The following is an 18,041-nucleotide window of genomic DNA, read 5'->3' as shown; positions in this document are numbered from 1 at the left end:
AAATTCTAAATTCATAATTTTATTTTTTAAAAATTGGCTGTTTTCTCAATAAATTTACATGTCCTTTATATAAGCCAGGAAAACCTATATCTACGAGGAAACAACCTAATTTCTAAAAACATTTAGGAAATTAAAATAAAATCCAAAATAATAATGATAAATCTAGAAAATCCTAGGAAAAATAAAAAATTATTCCAAATAGTAACTTATAGGCCTAATTCTGAAAGATTCAACGATTCAATAAGCGATAAAGTAGCTTTTCATAGGAAAACTGTCTATATAAACACTTCGAAAAATTTGAACCCGATTCAATAGGTAAATCTTCTATTATCTCAATTTTAAAGTACTAACCTAGTCTAGCATAACTAGACCTCCTCTTATGTCTAAACTTGTCTCATTGATTCATAAAAATATATGTGAGACCAGCTACATAGTGACTGTATTAGATCCCCATCTAATAGTGTCGAGTCCTTACTTGAATGCTCATAACCTTCGGTTTGTATAACCCGGCTGCATCAAGAAGATTAATGCTAGTTTAATGGATACTTCATTGAACAAAGTGATAAACAGAATAAAAAAGTAACTTAGTGGACAAAATGTAACACAGTGACTACAACTTTTTAAAATGTTGCTATTATTGCTCATCCTTCTATGATTAAAATTGTGTTCATATGATTGGTGAGCATCTTTCATCTACTAACTCATTTTCCTAGATTTGGCAAGTTACCTTCAATATTGTGCTCTTTCAGATGCTGCCATTCAACAGAGTGAGTGGAATGCTTCAAAATTCCGCGAAAAACTTATTTGTGATATGTTGTCAGAAATGATGGCAAAGTACAAGGTATTTCGTTCACTGATATCACAATCCGTTTGCGTTCTTGGTTCTATGTATGTCACTCTACTTAATCAAATTATCAAATCTTGTTATGTTACTCCTGCATAGAAACAAATAACGCATGCGCTTGCCAAAAGAGTAGAATCGTTATTGGAAGCTGGCGAAAGAGATACATGGGCATCAATAAGAAATCTTTTTGAGTGCAACACTGAGGCTGCTGTATCTGAGTTTTCAGATGCTGCTGTTAGTTTCAATTTGAACAGTTCTGAAATAGACACTAAATTGCAACATTTGAGGGAGCATGCCAGAAATGTATTGGAGATGAAGGCAAGAGAAGCAGCAGATGCAGAGAGAGTTCTGAAGCGCATGATGGATAGGTACATCACTTAATTGCAGCTCTTTTCTTTTTCCCTTTTGTTTTTTTATTAAAGCTTTGGAGCGTATTCTAGGTTTTCACAGGTCCTCAGTCATGATGAAAACTCAATTTCATGGTATAATTGGACTACGGAAAGAAACCTCGATGAAGTTGAAAGGGACGCTCTCTCAGAGGTAACATTGCCTAGATTTTGTATAATTAATGGCTGCTGGGATGCTTAATTGGTTAAACTTTGAGTTACCTCTGAATGTCTCCCAATTATTTTGTTATAGTCTTTGAGAATACTATCAATCATTGCGGCCATCCGCTTCGATGGAATGCCTGATCAGATTGAGAATGTACTCTATTACTCTCTTATGGATACAATTGTTCCTGATCCGTATTTGCCAAATACGTTCATGGGAGCTACACAGGACCCCCTAGCCTCGGACACATGGGAAGAGGTAACAGTTTATGCATGCTTATTGGTATGCAAATGTAATGCATTTAGTTTTACACGTCTCTGTGCCAAACTGGTTTCACATAATAATCAAATATGAGCAGGTTTCTCCAGAAGCTACCACTCTCCTTAAACCAGAGGACTGCAAATCATTGTGGATGAATTTCATAGAACAGATAAATCCTATGGTGACCGGAGCTAGATCCCGCCAGGTATATTTTACTCTGGTATCACACTACATGTTCATTTGGTAATTTGATTGCATTCACAATATCTGTTTGAATGTAGTTTTTACTAAAAACAAAAACTTTAAAATTAATTTATTAGAACATTCTCGGTTTATCATCTGCCATCTTCAATTTATATACCAATTGATGTTCCTATACTTCTAAACTTAAGCACTGAAACCAAGAAAATACTTTAAGCCGATAAAAGTTTTTATGACTAGAAATTTATGCATCACTCGAAATGTAATACTTGGTGTTTCCTTTAGGATGGTCGCAGGAGAACTCGAAGCTATGCTGCTGCTGCTGCTACTGCTGCTGTGGCTACGGGGGCGGGGGCTGCGGTGGCTGCGGTGGTGGGGCCTGCTGCAGTGGTAGATGCAGGGATTGTGATTTTCTTGAGAGCGATGAGGCTGTGACAACAGTAATAATGGCAAATCCACACTTGGACAGTTTATATTTGTGTGTCCAACTATCCATGCAACATGTTATGGTGAATCTGATGAATGAAAGAAGTTTGTTTGTAATTTGATAAGCCGTACTAGTAAGAATATCATCAGTTTCTACAAATGGTAATCTTGCAAATCTCTCATCATAGATTAATCGAATTTGGTATTGTAGAGTAATAATCAATGGAGGTCGAAGGAGGATGTCACTACCCTAACCGGAAAGAGGAAACTTTTAATATGATATTTTCGGTAGAATAATTAATCTCCAACTTTCTTTGTATCTTGGTAATAAAAGCATAACTCTTGTGAACAGAAAAGTTCCTGATCCATCTTTGCAAAATACGCACATGGGAGCTACACTGGACCCCTTTGCCTCAGACACATGGGAAGAGGTTATATTCAAGTACGCATATATATTGGTAATGCAGATTGCTTTTTTCCATATTTTGAACTTGTGGATAATTTTTTATTCAGACCCAATCCCTTAATACGATAATGTCAGCCCATTTTCTAGAACCCACATAAGATGTTTATTTATATCCTTGACTCAAGAACAACTGGCAAAACGGATTTTAATATTATGAAGAAGTCTTTGGCAGAAATCTACCCAGAAAAAACCAAAGAGAAAAGACATTAGACACGCCATGTTCAACCTCTACCAAACCAATTTATTATAACCATATTGCTAACTTAACTACCTATAAAATTTGTATATAAATTGACTTACAAGGATTCAGTCGCGGATGGCAAACAAATCTCTCTCCAATATAAGAATGAACAAGTGCCAATTTAGCTGGCACTAAATTAGTCACTCACGGGTTTAGATTTAGTTTGTTTTTATGTTTTAAAAATACTCTTGAAAAAAAATGAATTTTTTTTTATTTCAATTTTTTACAGATATATGAGGAATGAAGTGTAAATCCGTGACTCATTAATTGGTAAAAGGTATTGATCAAGTCAAGATAGGAATTGAGAAAATAAAAATCCCATTGGACACTAATTAAATAAGAGTTAATAGAAACCCTATACAGATTGTCACTGAATTAAATAAGAGTTGACAATATAACCGAACAAAATAAACCAATGCAATGAATTGCTTGTCGGGCAACCATGCTAAATCTATTTTTTATTAAAATTTAATTCTTTTATTTTAAAATTATTTTAACATGTTAATATTAAAAATAAATTTTAAAAAAAATATTACACTTTCAAAGTTAATCTTCTTTACATTTTCAAACACCCTCGAATAAAAGCAGGAGTATTAAATGGTGGAGTGACGTTTTCGTCGAGTGCATGTGGTAGGTAGACATAACCAGGGGCGGATGTATGTTAAGGGCTATGGTAGGCTTTAGCCCATGTCAAGATTTTATCAATATTTTTTTACTAGTTTTATATAAAAACAAATTTGTAATTCTGGATTGAGTTATCAAAAAATTCTGAAAATTTGCGTGAAGCCTTCTAATATGATGCTTTAGCTTGGGTTAAAATTTCAGATTTTTTTGAGAAATTCAGAAATTTGATGAAAAATAATAATTTGACCAGTTTTACGTTATTGAGTGTAATTTTCAATCTGACTATTAGATTGAGCTGAAATTTTACGAGGGATCTTAAAATATATTGAATAAAATCTTGTTAAAATTTTAAGTTGAACGGAGCTTGGTAGTGCTAACAAAAAAAAACCGTCAAATAAAAGCAAAATGACTCATTAAGAGTAAAATGGTTATTTGTCATTAAAAAATAAAACAAATCTGTTCTTCCTTCCTTTTATATGTTGCCGACTAGGTAGAAGCAGAATAGGAAAAGAAAGAAAAGAAAAGGTTAGAGAGAAATAGAGAAAAGTAAGGCAAAAACATTAAAAAAAATCCAAGAAAAAAAAATAAAAAAATGAGAGAATAACTTTGTAAACTTATAAAGTCCAACTTATAAAACACTAATATAAGAAAGAATCAAGTGAAGGAAGGAGGAATTGAGAGAGGGAAAAATTTAATTACTTTGTTTTTCAGTTGACATGGGATTGTTATTTTATCCCGGTTGAGAGGTTGTTACAATATTGATTCAGATTCGATTATAGATGAATTATATTTCATAAAATATCGAAGGATGTAACTTTAATAGTGATTTTATTTTTACTTTCACTTCAATTTTATGTACTTTTTTAATATTTTAGGTAGTGTATTTGAATTAAAATTTTATTGTTAACTTTAAAAATTCATGTATATAAGTTAATAATTAATCTTAAAAAATATTTATATGTTTATTTAATAGCCCAGGACAGGAAAAATTCCTGGCTCCGCCCTTGGACATAACTCTAACAATTAAGGATAAAAATGAAGAACAAGTGCCAACAACGCCACTCTCAGTTGTCAATAAATTAATCCTTGTGAGAAAACCAGACACTTGTTGAGTCTCTATAAATTCAAATTCTGTGAAACTCTACCCCCACCCTTCTTCTTCTTCTTAACAAAACCCTAAAATGCTATTGTCTTTCAATAAAATCAAGTACCTCTATCTATAAATTCAAGTACCTCTAACTGTATAAACAATCCTAAAAAATAAGAATCAAAACTTGAGTTTCCCAGAGAATTCTTTATAACATCTAATTCACTAACCTAAAAACATGTCCAAAGTTGAGTTATAATAATGGCGGAAGATTGTTGCCGCTTCCAACTGATTAGCGGTGATGGTGTTTTAAACATGGAACTCGAAAACTTCACGAGGACCACCAACCTCTCACAACACGGTCTCTCCTATGCTGTTGTTGCAATTATGGGCCCCCAGAGTGGTCGTATGTATTATTTTTACGTAGTTTCTGTAGTGATCTGTGTATATGTGTGTTTATCGCACGCTAGCATGCAGAGAAAGAGTATAAATTGTTTAATTTGCCTTCTTTGGTGAACAGGGAAGAGCACCCTCTTGAACAAGCTCTTTCAGACAAATTTCAGGATGATGGATGCAGAAGAAGGAAGGTTCGGTATTCTTTAATTTGTTTTAGAAAGGAGGATTCGTCTATTAATTTACTTGTTAGTTTTGCACCCTGTCATGAAATATAATTTTGCTTAATTATATATATTTTCAGGAGTCAAACAACCCAAGGCATTTGGATTGGGAAGGGTATTGGTATCGAGCCTTTCACAATTGCCATGAACGTGGAAGGATCGGACAGCAGGGAAAGAGGCCAAGTATAAATTAACTAAACTTTGCATTAATCAAACATTAAATAATTCTACTAATTGCTTTAAGTAGTTGTGCCTGTTAAAGTTGTTAGTATTTCTTTGTTTTCAGATTCCTTGTTTTTAGATTCACTTGTATAGCTGTTCCTGTTATGAAGGAACAAGTATTGTTGCACGTTCAAATTAAAAATCTAGTTAACTACCATGATTGCTAGTGCTGTAAAATCATGGGTTGTTGAGTTTTTCATTCAGTTATTTTGTAAGGCTTTAAAAGGCCATTGTGATCTTTGAATTATCAAGTAAGTATTCTATGCAAAACAAGTGTGCATCAAACTCTCTTTTACTCTGTTTTTCTTGTAGATTTTCTGGTTCCAACATTTGGTATCAGAGCCTCAACATGGGGCTTATCAAAAGTCTTTACGAAAATGTGAGTTCAATGAGAAGAGTTCATGGCGAGTGAAAGTAGTTTTGTGCAGCTAACCATTCCTAAGTTCGATGGGCATTATGATCATTATAGCATGCTCATGGAGAATTTTCTACAATCCAAGGAATATTGGGGATTGGTAGAGACTGGGATCCCTGCAGCAGCAAAAAGGATGGATCCTATAGAGGAACAGAGAAAGACAATCGAGGATCATAGGCTAAAGGATCTGAAGGTGAAGAACTACTTGTTTCAAGCCATTGATCGATCGATATTGGAGACAATCTTGAAGAAAGACACGTCAAAAGATATTTGGGACTCCTTAAAGCAGAAATATCAAGGCCCAGCCCGAGTCAAACATGCCCAGCTGCAAGCTCTTCGCAAAGAGTTCGAGGTGCTTCACATGAAAATGGGAGAATCAGTGAATGATTACTTTGCACGAACTCTCACCATTATTAACAAGATGAGAATTCATGGAGAACAGATGAATGATGTTTTAGTCATTGAGAAGATCTTAAGGTCCATGACTCCAAAATTTGATTATGTCGTATGCTCAATTGAGGAGTCAAATGATATTGACAATTTGTCCATTGACGAACTTCAAAGCAGTTTGTTAGTTCATGAACAACGAATGAGCATGCATACTTTGGATGAACAAGCACTGGAAGTTACAAATGAAGCTTTACCAGGAGGACATAATTGGGGTCGTGGAAGTGGAAGAGGAAGAGGAAGAGGACGAAGCCGAGCTGGATTTGACAAATCCATGATTGAGTGTTACAATTGTCATGAACTTGGCCATTTTTAATGGGAATGCACTAAAAAGGAGAAGCAGGCGCACTTTGTCGAGACAAGTGAAGAAACGTTATTCATGGCGTATTTGGATGATGAAAAAGCTAGAAGTGATTGCATATGGTTCCTGGATTCAAGGTGCAACAACCATATGTGTGGCAAAAAAGAGTTGTTCGATGTTTTTAATGAAGGCTTCAAAGATTCAGTCAAACTGGGAAATGACGCAAGCTTGAAAGTACAAGGAAAGGGCAGTATTCGAATGGAGATAGATGGGATCATGCTCGTGATTACTGAGGTGTTTTATGTGCCAGACTTGAAGAACAACCTACTGAGCATTGGGCAACTACAAGAGAAAGGTCTTGCAGCTCTCATGCAACACGAAACTTGTAAGATTTTTCATCCAAATAGGGGTTTAATAATTTAAACTGCCATGTCGCACAAGAATGTTCATTATCATTGTTAAATATCAGTCAAAGGAACAAAGATGTTTTGTCTCCCTTATCATAGACCAATCTCACATTTGGCACTGTTGATATAGGCACCTAAGCTGGAATGGTCTCAAGGTTCTTCAACAGAAAAAGATGGTAGAGCGTATGCCATAACAGTTTAGCGCCCCTCTTAAAGTTTGTGAAGATTGTTTGGTGGGAAAACAACGAAAAGATTCATTTCCAAAGGCAAGTACATGGAGGGTATCTGGTATTCTTCAACTAGTACATGCTGATATTTACGGGCCAATCAATCCAATTTCAAATAGCAAAAAGAGGTGTCTCCCCACTTTCATAAATGATTTCAGTCGACAGACTTGGGTGTATTTTTTGGTTGAAAAGAGTGAAACTTTTGTTGTTTTTAAACACTATAAAGCTAAGGTTGAAAAAGAAACATGAGCATGCATAAGGGCTCTTCGTACTGATCATGGAGGAGAATTCACATCACAAGACTTCACTAATTTTTGCGGTGTGAATGGGATTCGAAGACAACTAACAGCTGCATACACTCCCTAGCAAAACGAAGTTGCCAAGAGGAAAAATCAAACAATTATGAACATGGTACGCAACATGCTTTCTAGGAAGCACATTCCAAAAACATTTTGGTCTAAAGCAGTTAACTGAACTGTGCATATTCTCAATAGAAGTCCCACATTTACCATAAGAAGTAAGACCCCAGAAGAGGCATGAAATGGAATCAAACCATCAGTAAGTCATTTCAGAGTTTTTGGATGTATCTCTCACGTTCATGTACCTGATAACATAAGAGTAAAACTTGACAACAAGAGTCACAAATATATATTCTTTGGGGTAAGTGACGAGTCGAAAGCTTATAGATTATTTGATCTTATTTCTCATAAAATAATTGTAAGCCGAGATGTTATTTTTGAAGAAAATCAAAGTTGGGATTGGGAGGTTTGTTATAAGGAAGCAATTGTGGCTGACCTTGAGTGGGAAACAGATGAAGGAGAGAGCACAGATGTTGGTGACAATGAGGAGGAATCAGAAGCTACTAGCACTGAAGAAAGTGAGGGCAATGAAGAAACTGATCATGATGTTGAAATGGATCATGGTGTTGCCCAAGACGACTCACCTCATGAGGAAACTGATGAGACCTCACCTCATGCGGCAAGACCACGAAGACTGTCGCACGTCAAAAAAATCCGCGCGGCATCGGCTGGCGATTTTTTGTTTGTCGTTTTGATTTGATTGGTTTGTTGGAGTTGCCACCTAGTAATTGATTGAGGGCTACTAGGAAACCTGATATACTGGTCTCGTCAGAGATTCACGGGTAAGGGACTGGTTGTGGTTAGGGAAGGTATTAGCACCCCTAACGCACCCTACCTGAGGTAAGCTGCTTCGTGGACTTGATGTGTTTTTAAAAATAAAATTTTAGCCCAATTCTAAGGCTTTGATAAATCAGTTATTAGTTCCCAAAATATATGTAGATACATGTTCTACATTTTCATGGGAAATACAACATGATTTTTATCTGTCCTTTAGATATTTGTGCGTATAAATATTAAATTCATTTTTTTGATTCAATAACATACATTAAAAAAATACAAACTCACATACACTTTCACTATATTTTTTCCTTTTCTTTTCTTTTTCTTTTTTTTTTTGTTACATCCAAATTTACAACATACAAATAAAAATTCAAACTAAACAAATATTATATTAATCAATTTGAAAATTAAAACAATGACCCAAAACAACCCGAAACAGTGTCAGGAAGCCCTCTGGAACCACTGGAACAGTGGCGGCGCGTTCCCCAACGCGCCACCGCTGCTGGCGGCGCGTGAACCGCTGGCACAAGCCAAGAGATGGGCAGATCCGGGACGATTTCTCTTCCTCTCCCCTTCTGCAACGATGTTGTCCTGCAAAGTAATCCAAAAAACGCAACAAAGCAAATTGATTTCAGTCTTGTTCTTTGTTTTTCAATCGGCTTCATTTTTCCAGATCTTCTCCACTTCTCTTCAGATCCGCTCCTTTTCCCTGCCTCATCTCTTCTCTGTCTCATGGATTTCGTCTCCTTCTCCTCTGCTTTGGGCGGCGCTGCTGGCCGATGGTGGATCCGTGGCCGGGCAGGAACGGCGCTGCTAGCTGACGGTGTGGAGGCTGTCTGATGGTTGCTGCCGCTGGAGGCTGTTCGACCGGGCTTGGATTGCTGGCGATGGCTTCGGCAACACTGGAGCTGACGGGGGCGCTGAGGAAGAAAACGGAGAGGAGACCTGGCTCGGTCTGTGATGGAGGCCGAAACTGCCGGCGATAGGGGAGAGTGAAGGGGCTGGTCTTCGGATGTGGTGGTCGGCTGCTGTGGGAAGGAGATGGGTGTGTGGGGGCTCTGTTGTCGAGAGGGAGAAGGAAGGCCCGTGGGAAAGCTGGAGAGGCAGAGAGGGAAGAAGAAACCGAAGGGAAAACTTGGGGAAAGGGGAGCAGCGGCTTGTGTGAAGGAAAATGGAGTGGGAGCCGCTGCTGGAAAAATGAATGGGGTTTTGTGTTGTTGGCTGGCCAAGGAGAAGAAAATGGGGGAACCGACTGGAAAATGAAAGGAAATGAAGCGCCGGTTGGAGTGGTGCAGCGGCTGTGAAAGGGGAAGAAAATTCTCCAACCGGGGGGGGGCGGCGGCTCTAGAGAAAAAGATGGGTTTAGGGTTAGGTATTTTTTGTATTTTTTCCTGATATTGTCAAAATTGTCCCCCTCTCACAAAATCAGTATAGCATGGTATTTATAGGAAAAATTTTGCTAGGTTTTCAAACTAGTCCCTCAACCTTTCCTTTCTTCTCTTTTCCTCCTTTTTTTTTATAAATTTTGATTTTTCTTATTTTTTTGTATTTTTGAAAGCGAGCAATATCAACGTCGACTCAATGAAGAAAATCAATGATTTTAAAAATAACACGTTAAAAGTTGAACGCGTTCCAAATGTCTTTGAAAATTTAAATTCTTTTGAGACGATGCTAAAAATGCTAAAAACGATGCAAATGTATTAAAAATGTATTTTTTTTTGGATTTTCAATGTTTTTCGCTATTTTTGGATTTTTTTGAAAATTTATCAAAACATGGGTCAAAAATTGAGTAGCAACAGATGCCCCCTCTTTACAATGCTTACGAAGCAAAACTCCTCAATGTTTCGCATAGTAAGCTTTGTAAAGAAAAACTCTAAATGTTTCTTTTTTTTTTCCTCTTCTTTCTTTCTTTCTTTCTTTCGTTAACTTGAGATCCCATTTGGCGATCTCCTTTTTCAAAACCAAAGAATGTGTGTAGCTCGGTCAACCTGAAATCCCATCTGGCGATTCCCTTTAACCAAAGCTACATGAGATCCCATCTGGCGACCTCATTAAACCAAAACAAAGAATAAGTGTGTAACTCGGTCAACCTGAAATCCCATCTGGCGATTCCCTTTAACCAAAGCTACATGAGATCCCATCTAGCGACCTCATTAAATCAAAACAAAGAATATGCGTAACTCGGTCAACCTGAAATCCCATCTGGCGATTTCCTTTAACCAAAGCTACATGAGATCCCATCTGGCGACCTCATTAAACCAAAACAAAGAATAAGTGTGTAACTCGGTCAACCTGAAATCTCATCTGGCGATTCCCTTTAACCAAAGTTACATGAGATCCCATCTGGCGACCTCATTAAATCAAGACTAAAAAATGTGTAAAAAGTGGTCTCATTGTAATGGGTGACCTACCCTGGTAGAAAGAATGTGAAAAACGGTCTCATTATGATGGGTGACCTACCCAAATGGAAAGAAGGGAAGAGTGGTCTCATTCTTATGGGTGACCTACCCAGGGGAAGAATGGCCTCATTATAATGGGTGACCTACCCAAGTAATAAAAAAGATGGAGAATGGTCTCATTCTAATGGGTGACCTACCCAGAAAAAATGGTCTCATTGTGATGGGTGACCTACCCAAGTGGAAAAGGGGAAGAGTGGTCTCATTCTTATGGGTGACCTACCCAGGGGGAAGAATGGCCTCATTATAATGGGTGACCTACCCAAGTAAAAAAAAAGATGGAGAATGGTCTCATTCTAATGGGTGACCTACCCAGAAAAAATGGTCTCATTGTGATGGGTGACCTACCCAAGTGGAAAAGGGGAAGAGTGGTCTCATTCTTATGGGTGACCTACCCAGGGGGAAGAATGGCCTCGTTATAATGGGTGACCTACCCAAGTAAAAAAGATGGAGAATGGTCTCATTCTAATGGGTGACCTACCCAGGAAAAAAAATGATGGTCTCATTATGATGGGTGACCTACCCAAGTGGAAAATATGTGAAAAACGGTCTCATTATGATGGGTGACCTACCCAAATGGAAAGAATGTGAAGTGCGGTCTCATTATAATGGGTGACCTACCCAGATGGAAGATAGAAAAAATATGAAGTGGTCGCGTTATAATGGGTGACCTACCCAGGTGGAGGATAGAAAAAATATGACGTGGCCGCGTTATAATGGGTGACCTACCCAGGTGGAGGATAGAAAAAATATGACGTGGCCGCGTTATAATGGGTGACCTACCCAGGTGGAGGATAGAAAAAATATGAAGTGGTCTCATTGTTATGGGTGACCTACCCAAATGGAAGATGAGAAAAATATGAAGTGGTCTCATTGTTATGGGTGACCTACCCAGGTGGAAAGAATGTGAAATGCGGTCTCATTATAATGGGTGACCTACCCAGGTGGAAGATAGAAAAAATGTGAAGTGGTCGCGTTATAATAGGTGACCTACCCAGGTGGAAGATAGAAAAAAAAAATGTGAAGTGGTCGCGTTATAATGGGTGACCTACCCAAATGGAAGATGGTGGTCTCATTGTGATGGGTGACCTACCCAGAAAAATGATGTTTTTTTTTCAAAAAAATGGTCTCATTGTTACGGGTGACCTACCCAAAGATAGAATGTGACTTACCTGACAAAAAGACTTGGTTGGAGCAGTCCTGACAGGACAAGGTTGAGAAACTTGGCACCTTCTGGTTGCAGGTTGACTTGAAGACTCCTTGATGACGGGGTTAATCTCCTCGTTTCTTTGAGATTCTCCTACTGGCAGGGTTCATCTCATTCTCTTCTTGTTCCAGGATCTAAACCGATTCTTTGTCATCATCAACTCAATGATTCTTTCTTTGTCCACAACCTTGCTGAACTTCATTGAGGATCTTTCTGTAACAAATCACAAGTATGTGCAATGCTTTGAGGTTAGATGACATGCATGCATCCTTACCTGATGTGAAATATAGGTCCCCCCCTTTGATGATCCATCGTTATAGGGTGCCTTTGTTTGCTAACCAAAGCCTTCTTTGTTCTTCCCATGTACTGGCTCATTCGTGTGCTAGCCTTCCACTCAAATGTAAGTGCAGTGCCCATCTCGGGCTGTCTACGACGATTACTGCTCTCGTTATTTATCAAGCTTGACTCTGCCCCCAAGTGTGGTGTTGCTTGATTCATCATGAAGGATTTTCTCTCCTGGATTCTTCTGAAAATTATCTTCTGATTGGTTGTGTGCATCATGCCAACACCCATCAAGATGGTCAATCAGTCATGAACTTGCCCCCAGTTGAAACAATACTCTTCAAGTATATGTTATCATCAGTCTTCATTGAAATCATCCAGTCGTCCAGACATGCATCTCATAGCTTGCAGTGAAAGACTCATCGTTGTATGCTCAATGTTCTTTCTCATGGATTCCTCTCAGCTTGTCAAATCAGATAGTGGAAAGAAATGTCTCGACATCATCAATGATGTTCATGTTATCACCCATATTCATACGGTGAATTGCACATTTGAGCTTCAGAATAGATGGTCCCACAGTCAGTCTTGGTGGTGTGCATCTTTCTGACATTCATTCCAATGCAACGATGCGATAACATTTGTCATAGCCATGTTTCAAAGGGTAACCCCAAGATGAAGATACGAGGTTGTCCCTCAATTGCAGCGTTGTTTTCAATTGCTGCTAGAGTTCACTAGATCATGGAATGTTTTTGAACAACATTGCCCCCGATAATGATCTGAATGCTTGTTCTGCTGATTAGCATTTCTTTAAACACCGTTGTCCTCAGTGCATTGATTCATCATTTGATCATCTTTCATTGCCCCCAGCTGATCTAAATACTGTTTGTTTTCCTACCCATGATCCACTGTATTGCCTCCAGGTGGTCAACTTTTCAAGGAGTGTCGAGAAATGTTGATGTCATTCTTGTCAAGGATTTTGCAAATTTGGTCGATGTTCTTGTTGTTTAACAATATTTCTTGTTCTGGAATCAACTCTCATATTTCAAAGATCATGTCAATTCGAGTCTAATTGTTGAAATGAAATCAAAGAGATATCAATTTTGGAAAAGATCTTTTGAAAATCAAGCTTTTTGGTCAAAGACCCAACACACACTATTCAATATAGTCCTTTGATTGTCTTGTATTTTGAAAACAGAAATGACCCATTGTAAGTTTAAAATGACTTTTTTCATGGTTCTTTATGTCAGTTTTAATCTTTGATCTTGTGTATATCTTTTCACGGTCTGCAATGAGGTGACCTTCTGTGAATTTCAAGGAAAACAAAAGGCTCAAGTCAAAACTTGAGGATTCATCAAGAAAGATTGTTTTTTTTTAGCACCAATTTTATCAGCATGCATAATAACCAGTAGCTTAATTCATGAAGCCACGACTCTTATGAAAAAAAACTCTTCAAGTTTTGAGAGCGCCATTTATCGGTTCAAATTGCTTACTTGATCAAAAAGGGCTTTTAAAAGCACATAATGTAGGCTATGGTTCATGGCTATGAAAGAAAGGATTTCACAAGTTCAAAAGGTGTTTGAGGGTTTCAAAGACCTAGGATCAACATTAACTATTCATCAACTCTCTTTCTTGTTGTCATTGTGGAGAAAGTGACATATAACCTTGTTAATCTCAAAGATCAGAATTCTCTTAACATAGGTCATAATGTAAATCCAACTTTTTCTATGATGAATAATCAATCTAAAAAATTTTGAAGACACTAAAGGCTTTATCCTAGACACAGCAAAAGACATGAAACTTGATTTTTTTTGGTGTTGACTTTTGGCATTTGTTGTGTCTTTCTTCCATTGAAACCTTTTTTTTTTTTTTGCCCCTCTTAGAATTGATAGGCATTCTCCTTCATTTCCACTTTTTTTTTTTTTTTACATAACCTTCCTCAAAGTTTTCTTGGATGGCCCTCAATCTATGGCTTTTCTTGTTCTCCCTTTCTCAATCATTGGGCTTTTATTCTAAGCCTTTCTTTTATCATTGATTCTATCAGTGTCTTTATCCTTCCTAATAACATATCTCTCATTGCCCCCAGTATGGGGTGTGATCCTAGTCAAGGTTTCTTTTTGAAAGAAAATATTTTACCAGGCTCAAAATGGGACTGCAAGGGATAATATTTCAAGAAATGTGAAAGGATAACAAAGATGGCCTTTTCTCATTTCAAGCAAGGTCGGTTAGAATCGATAAATTTTGACCTAATCCAATGTAATGATTTGGACTTGTAAGAGTCATGATTCACGAGTCCATAACTACTGAATCCACTCCATGTCATTATGCATACTGCTAAAACTTAGTTATATGATGTGTGGTTCAGTTTCAGGAGGTATGAGTTCAAAATTGTTTGGTCACCTCATGTCATTTTCAAGCATCAAGTCATTTCCGCAATCCAAACACTTTTAATCTTCAGGATTGACTAGCTTTAATTTTGTATGTTGGAGTTTGATCAACAAAATATTTTTGTCAAAATACCCTTTGAAAGAAGCATCTCTTGATTTCAAAACAACAAAAAGACAAAGAAAATACATGTTTCGTTCAAGGATGAGATGTGACCCCAAAAAAAAAATGCGGAATGACAACTCCACAATAAAATGATGGACAATTCAGCACCATTCTTGGATCAGCTTTTCTGGCCATATTTGTGTTTTGCCGAGCAACTTCGATCACTTGTTATTCTGATGATGTTCTGGTGACAAAATGATCGATGACATCATCTTTCACAAACTGAGCTCGATTCTTGAAACTCTTGCATTTGTTCAACTGAAATGGTCGAGGACCCCACCATGACATCCCATCTCTTGTCTGGATTATACCACCTAGAAAATGATGGTTGCATGGGATTTGTCGGAGTCAGGCAAAAAGTTTGGAACCTGACAGGTGCTGGTAGGCCAACTTGAGCGGCAGATGAATGTCAATCTTGGCAAAGACATTTGAGCAGTTGATGTTATGGCAAGGCAAAATGACTGAGTTTTCTCAATTGAGAGTCATCTTCTGATTCAACTCTCATCACTGTTATGGAATCCATGGTAGATCCTTCAATCTTTCCTCTCTTGATAGCTAGCTCAATTCTTTTGGCAATCCACACAACTTCATGTCAATATTTCAATGTTGTTGTGGTTGGTTGAGGGTTGTTGGAAACCTTTCAATAGCTTGGTAATCTTGGCAGTGCCCAGAAACATGTGGCATCGCCATTACCGACGTGTGGAATCACACATTGTCAAAACTGGAAGAGAACCTGATGAATCTAAAACTCCTTTGTCTCCTCTTTGATTCCTCACTGACGGTGCAGCAAACAGACACCTGTAGAGGGAGCTCTGCTCTGTTGAAGTTTCAATCTTCTTTCTATTTTTCAGCTGAGGCTTATCTCTTTTCCCTACTTTTGCATTTTCAAGCTAACACCGATGAGAGAAAATTATAGATGATCAGAAACTACTGCATCCCTTCTTGGATTCTCCACTTACAGAGCCACAAACAGATTTCTGCGGAGAGAGCTCTGCCACGGTGAAGCTCTATATTTGCTCCTGTTTTCTAGCTCAAGTCTGGCTTTTCTGCCTACTACAGTTTTTCGATGCTGAAACTGGTAGGGTAAGTTTTCATATCGTTTGAAACTACTACATCCCCTCTTGCATTCCCCACTTGCAGAGCCATAAACGGGTTTTTGTAGAGAGAGCTCTAACACGTCAAAGTTCGACGACTGCTCATGTTTTCAGACTAGGTCTGACTCTTCGGCTTACTCCAGTGTTTCAGTGCTGAAACTGATGAGCCAAAGTTTTGTAGCGTATGAAAGTACTGCATCCCCTCTTGCATTTCCCACTAGCAGATCCCCAAACAAATCTCTACAGAGAGAGCTCTGCCACATAGAAGTTCAGTGTATAATCATGGGTTTTTTACATTTTGTGCTGCTGAACTGGAATTGAGCTCATAGTAGAGGTAACTTCAAAGAAGGCTAATGCACCATGCACAGAAGGCTAGCAATTATTTGGTGTCATTGAAAGATGTGGAGGTGATGAACAATTAACAGGGCAACTGACCAAGAACAAAAGTTGTCATTAGTTGATGACTGAGGGCATTGCTGCGGTTATTAATGGCTGAAAAAAAGAGGTGCAACTTCCATCGGACGTGGACAAACAGTGTTCCCATAGAAGATCGTGCAGACATTCTCTTTCCATTTGATGCTCAACACTTGTTCAGGGAGATCTGAGTCTAGCTACTTCACCTTTGATGCTCTCAACTTCATTTTGACAATGAGCCTCTCTCTAACCCCTTTCTTTATTATCCATCTTTTTCCGTCCAGTGGAGTAAACCTCGGAAAGGGGAACCTATTTTTCCTTTCGGTACATGTATGATAAATGTATGAACATGTAAACTATATGATGAACTCGCCCTTCGAGGGGTGACATATGGTCGTAACTCTTGTATGATGAAACAAGAATCTTGATTCTCGCCCAAACTCTACAATGAAAATTTTCTGAGTGACGGCCATTGGGTCACCCAAAAGTCTTGAGTTCAAGATGCTTCAAGAAGGGTTTGCCCTGATGCAAAGCAATATATACGGAGCACCCATCCTAAAGGTAGGTTCTAATCTTTTTAAGTGAGACAGAAGGTAGGTTTACTACTTGGTCTCTAAAAAGGGTCTCTCGTTGTCCCAGTGATTACCCTCTTGAAGGCAATATAGGGGCTTGTAGGCAATGAGATGGCACGTGTCCAACTATTACCAGTCTAAGCACTCAACAAAAAGTTGGGGTTTACACAAACTTAAACCTTGACTAAAAGTCGTAAGGTAAGCTGCTAGTCCCCCTCCTAACCTGAAGCTTGTGTGTGCTTTAAAAAATTAAAATATGTGATGCATGAGACAATTCTACAAAATGCATGAATAAAACAAAAATAAAACAAGACAAAAATGCAAAAACATAAACACATCAAATACACAAAGCTTAGTCTAATAATGTTGAAAACAATACTTTCCCCAGTGGAGTCGCCATTCTGTCGCACGTCAAAAAAATCCGCGCGGCATCGGCTGGCGATTTTTCGTTTGTCGTTTTGATTTGATTGGTTTGTTGGAGTCGCCACCTAGTAATTGATTGAGGGCTACTAGGAAACCTGATGTACTGGTCTCGTCAGAGATTCACGGGTAAGGGACTGGTTGTGGTTAGGGAAGGTATTAGCACCCCTAACGCACCCTACCTGAGGTAAGCTGCTTCGTGGACTTGATGTGTTTTTAAAAATAAAATTTTAGCCCAATTCTAAGGCTTTGATAAATCAAGTTATTAGTTCCCAAAATATATGTAGATACATGTTCTACATTTTCATGGGAAATACAACATGATTTTTATCTGTCCTTTAGATATTTGTGCGTATAAATATTAAATTCATTTTTTTGATTCAATAACATACATTAAAAAAATACAAACTCACATACACTTTCACTATATTTTTTCCTTTTCTTTTTTTTTTTTTTTTTTTTGTTACATCCAAATTTACAACATACAAATAAAAATTCAAACTAAACAAATATTACATTAATCAATTTGAAAATTAAAACAATGACCCAAAACAACCCGGAACAGTGTCAGG

General features: G+C 37.8%; 1 protein-coding gene across 28 annotated transcripts in view; it reads left to right on the top strand.

Moving 5' to 3' along the window:
- LOC18103868 (protein ROOT HAIR DEFECTIVE 3 homolog 2) overlaps nucleotides 1-18,041 on the top strand; it is a 207,976-nt gene that overhangs the window by 94,190 nt on the left and 95,745 nt on the right. The window lies entirely within an intron of this gene.

The sequence above is a fragment of the Populus trichocarpa genome, chromosome 12, assembly GCF_000002775.5.
Source record: "Populus trichocarpa isolate Nisqually-1 chromosome 12, P.trichocarpa_v4.1, whole genome shotgun sequence".
Lineage (NCBI taxonomy): Eukaryota > Viridiplantae > Streptophyta > Magnoliopsida > Malpighiales > Salicaceae > Populus > Populus trichocarpa.
This window is presented reverse-complemented; position numbering and strand designations above follow the sequence as displayed.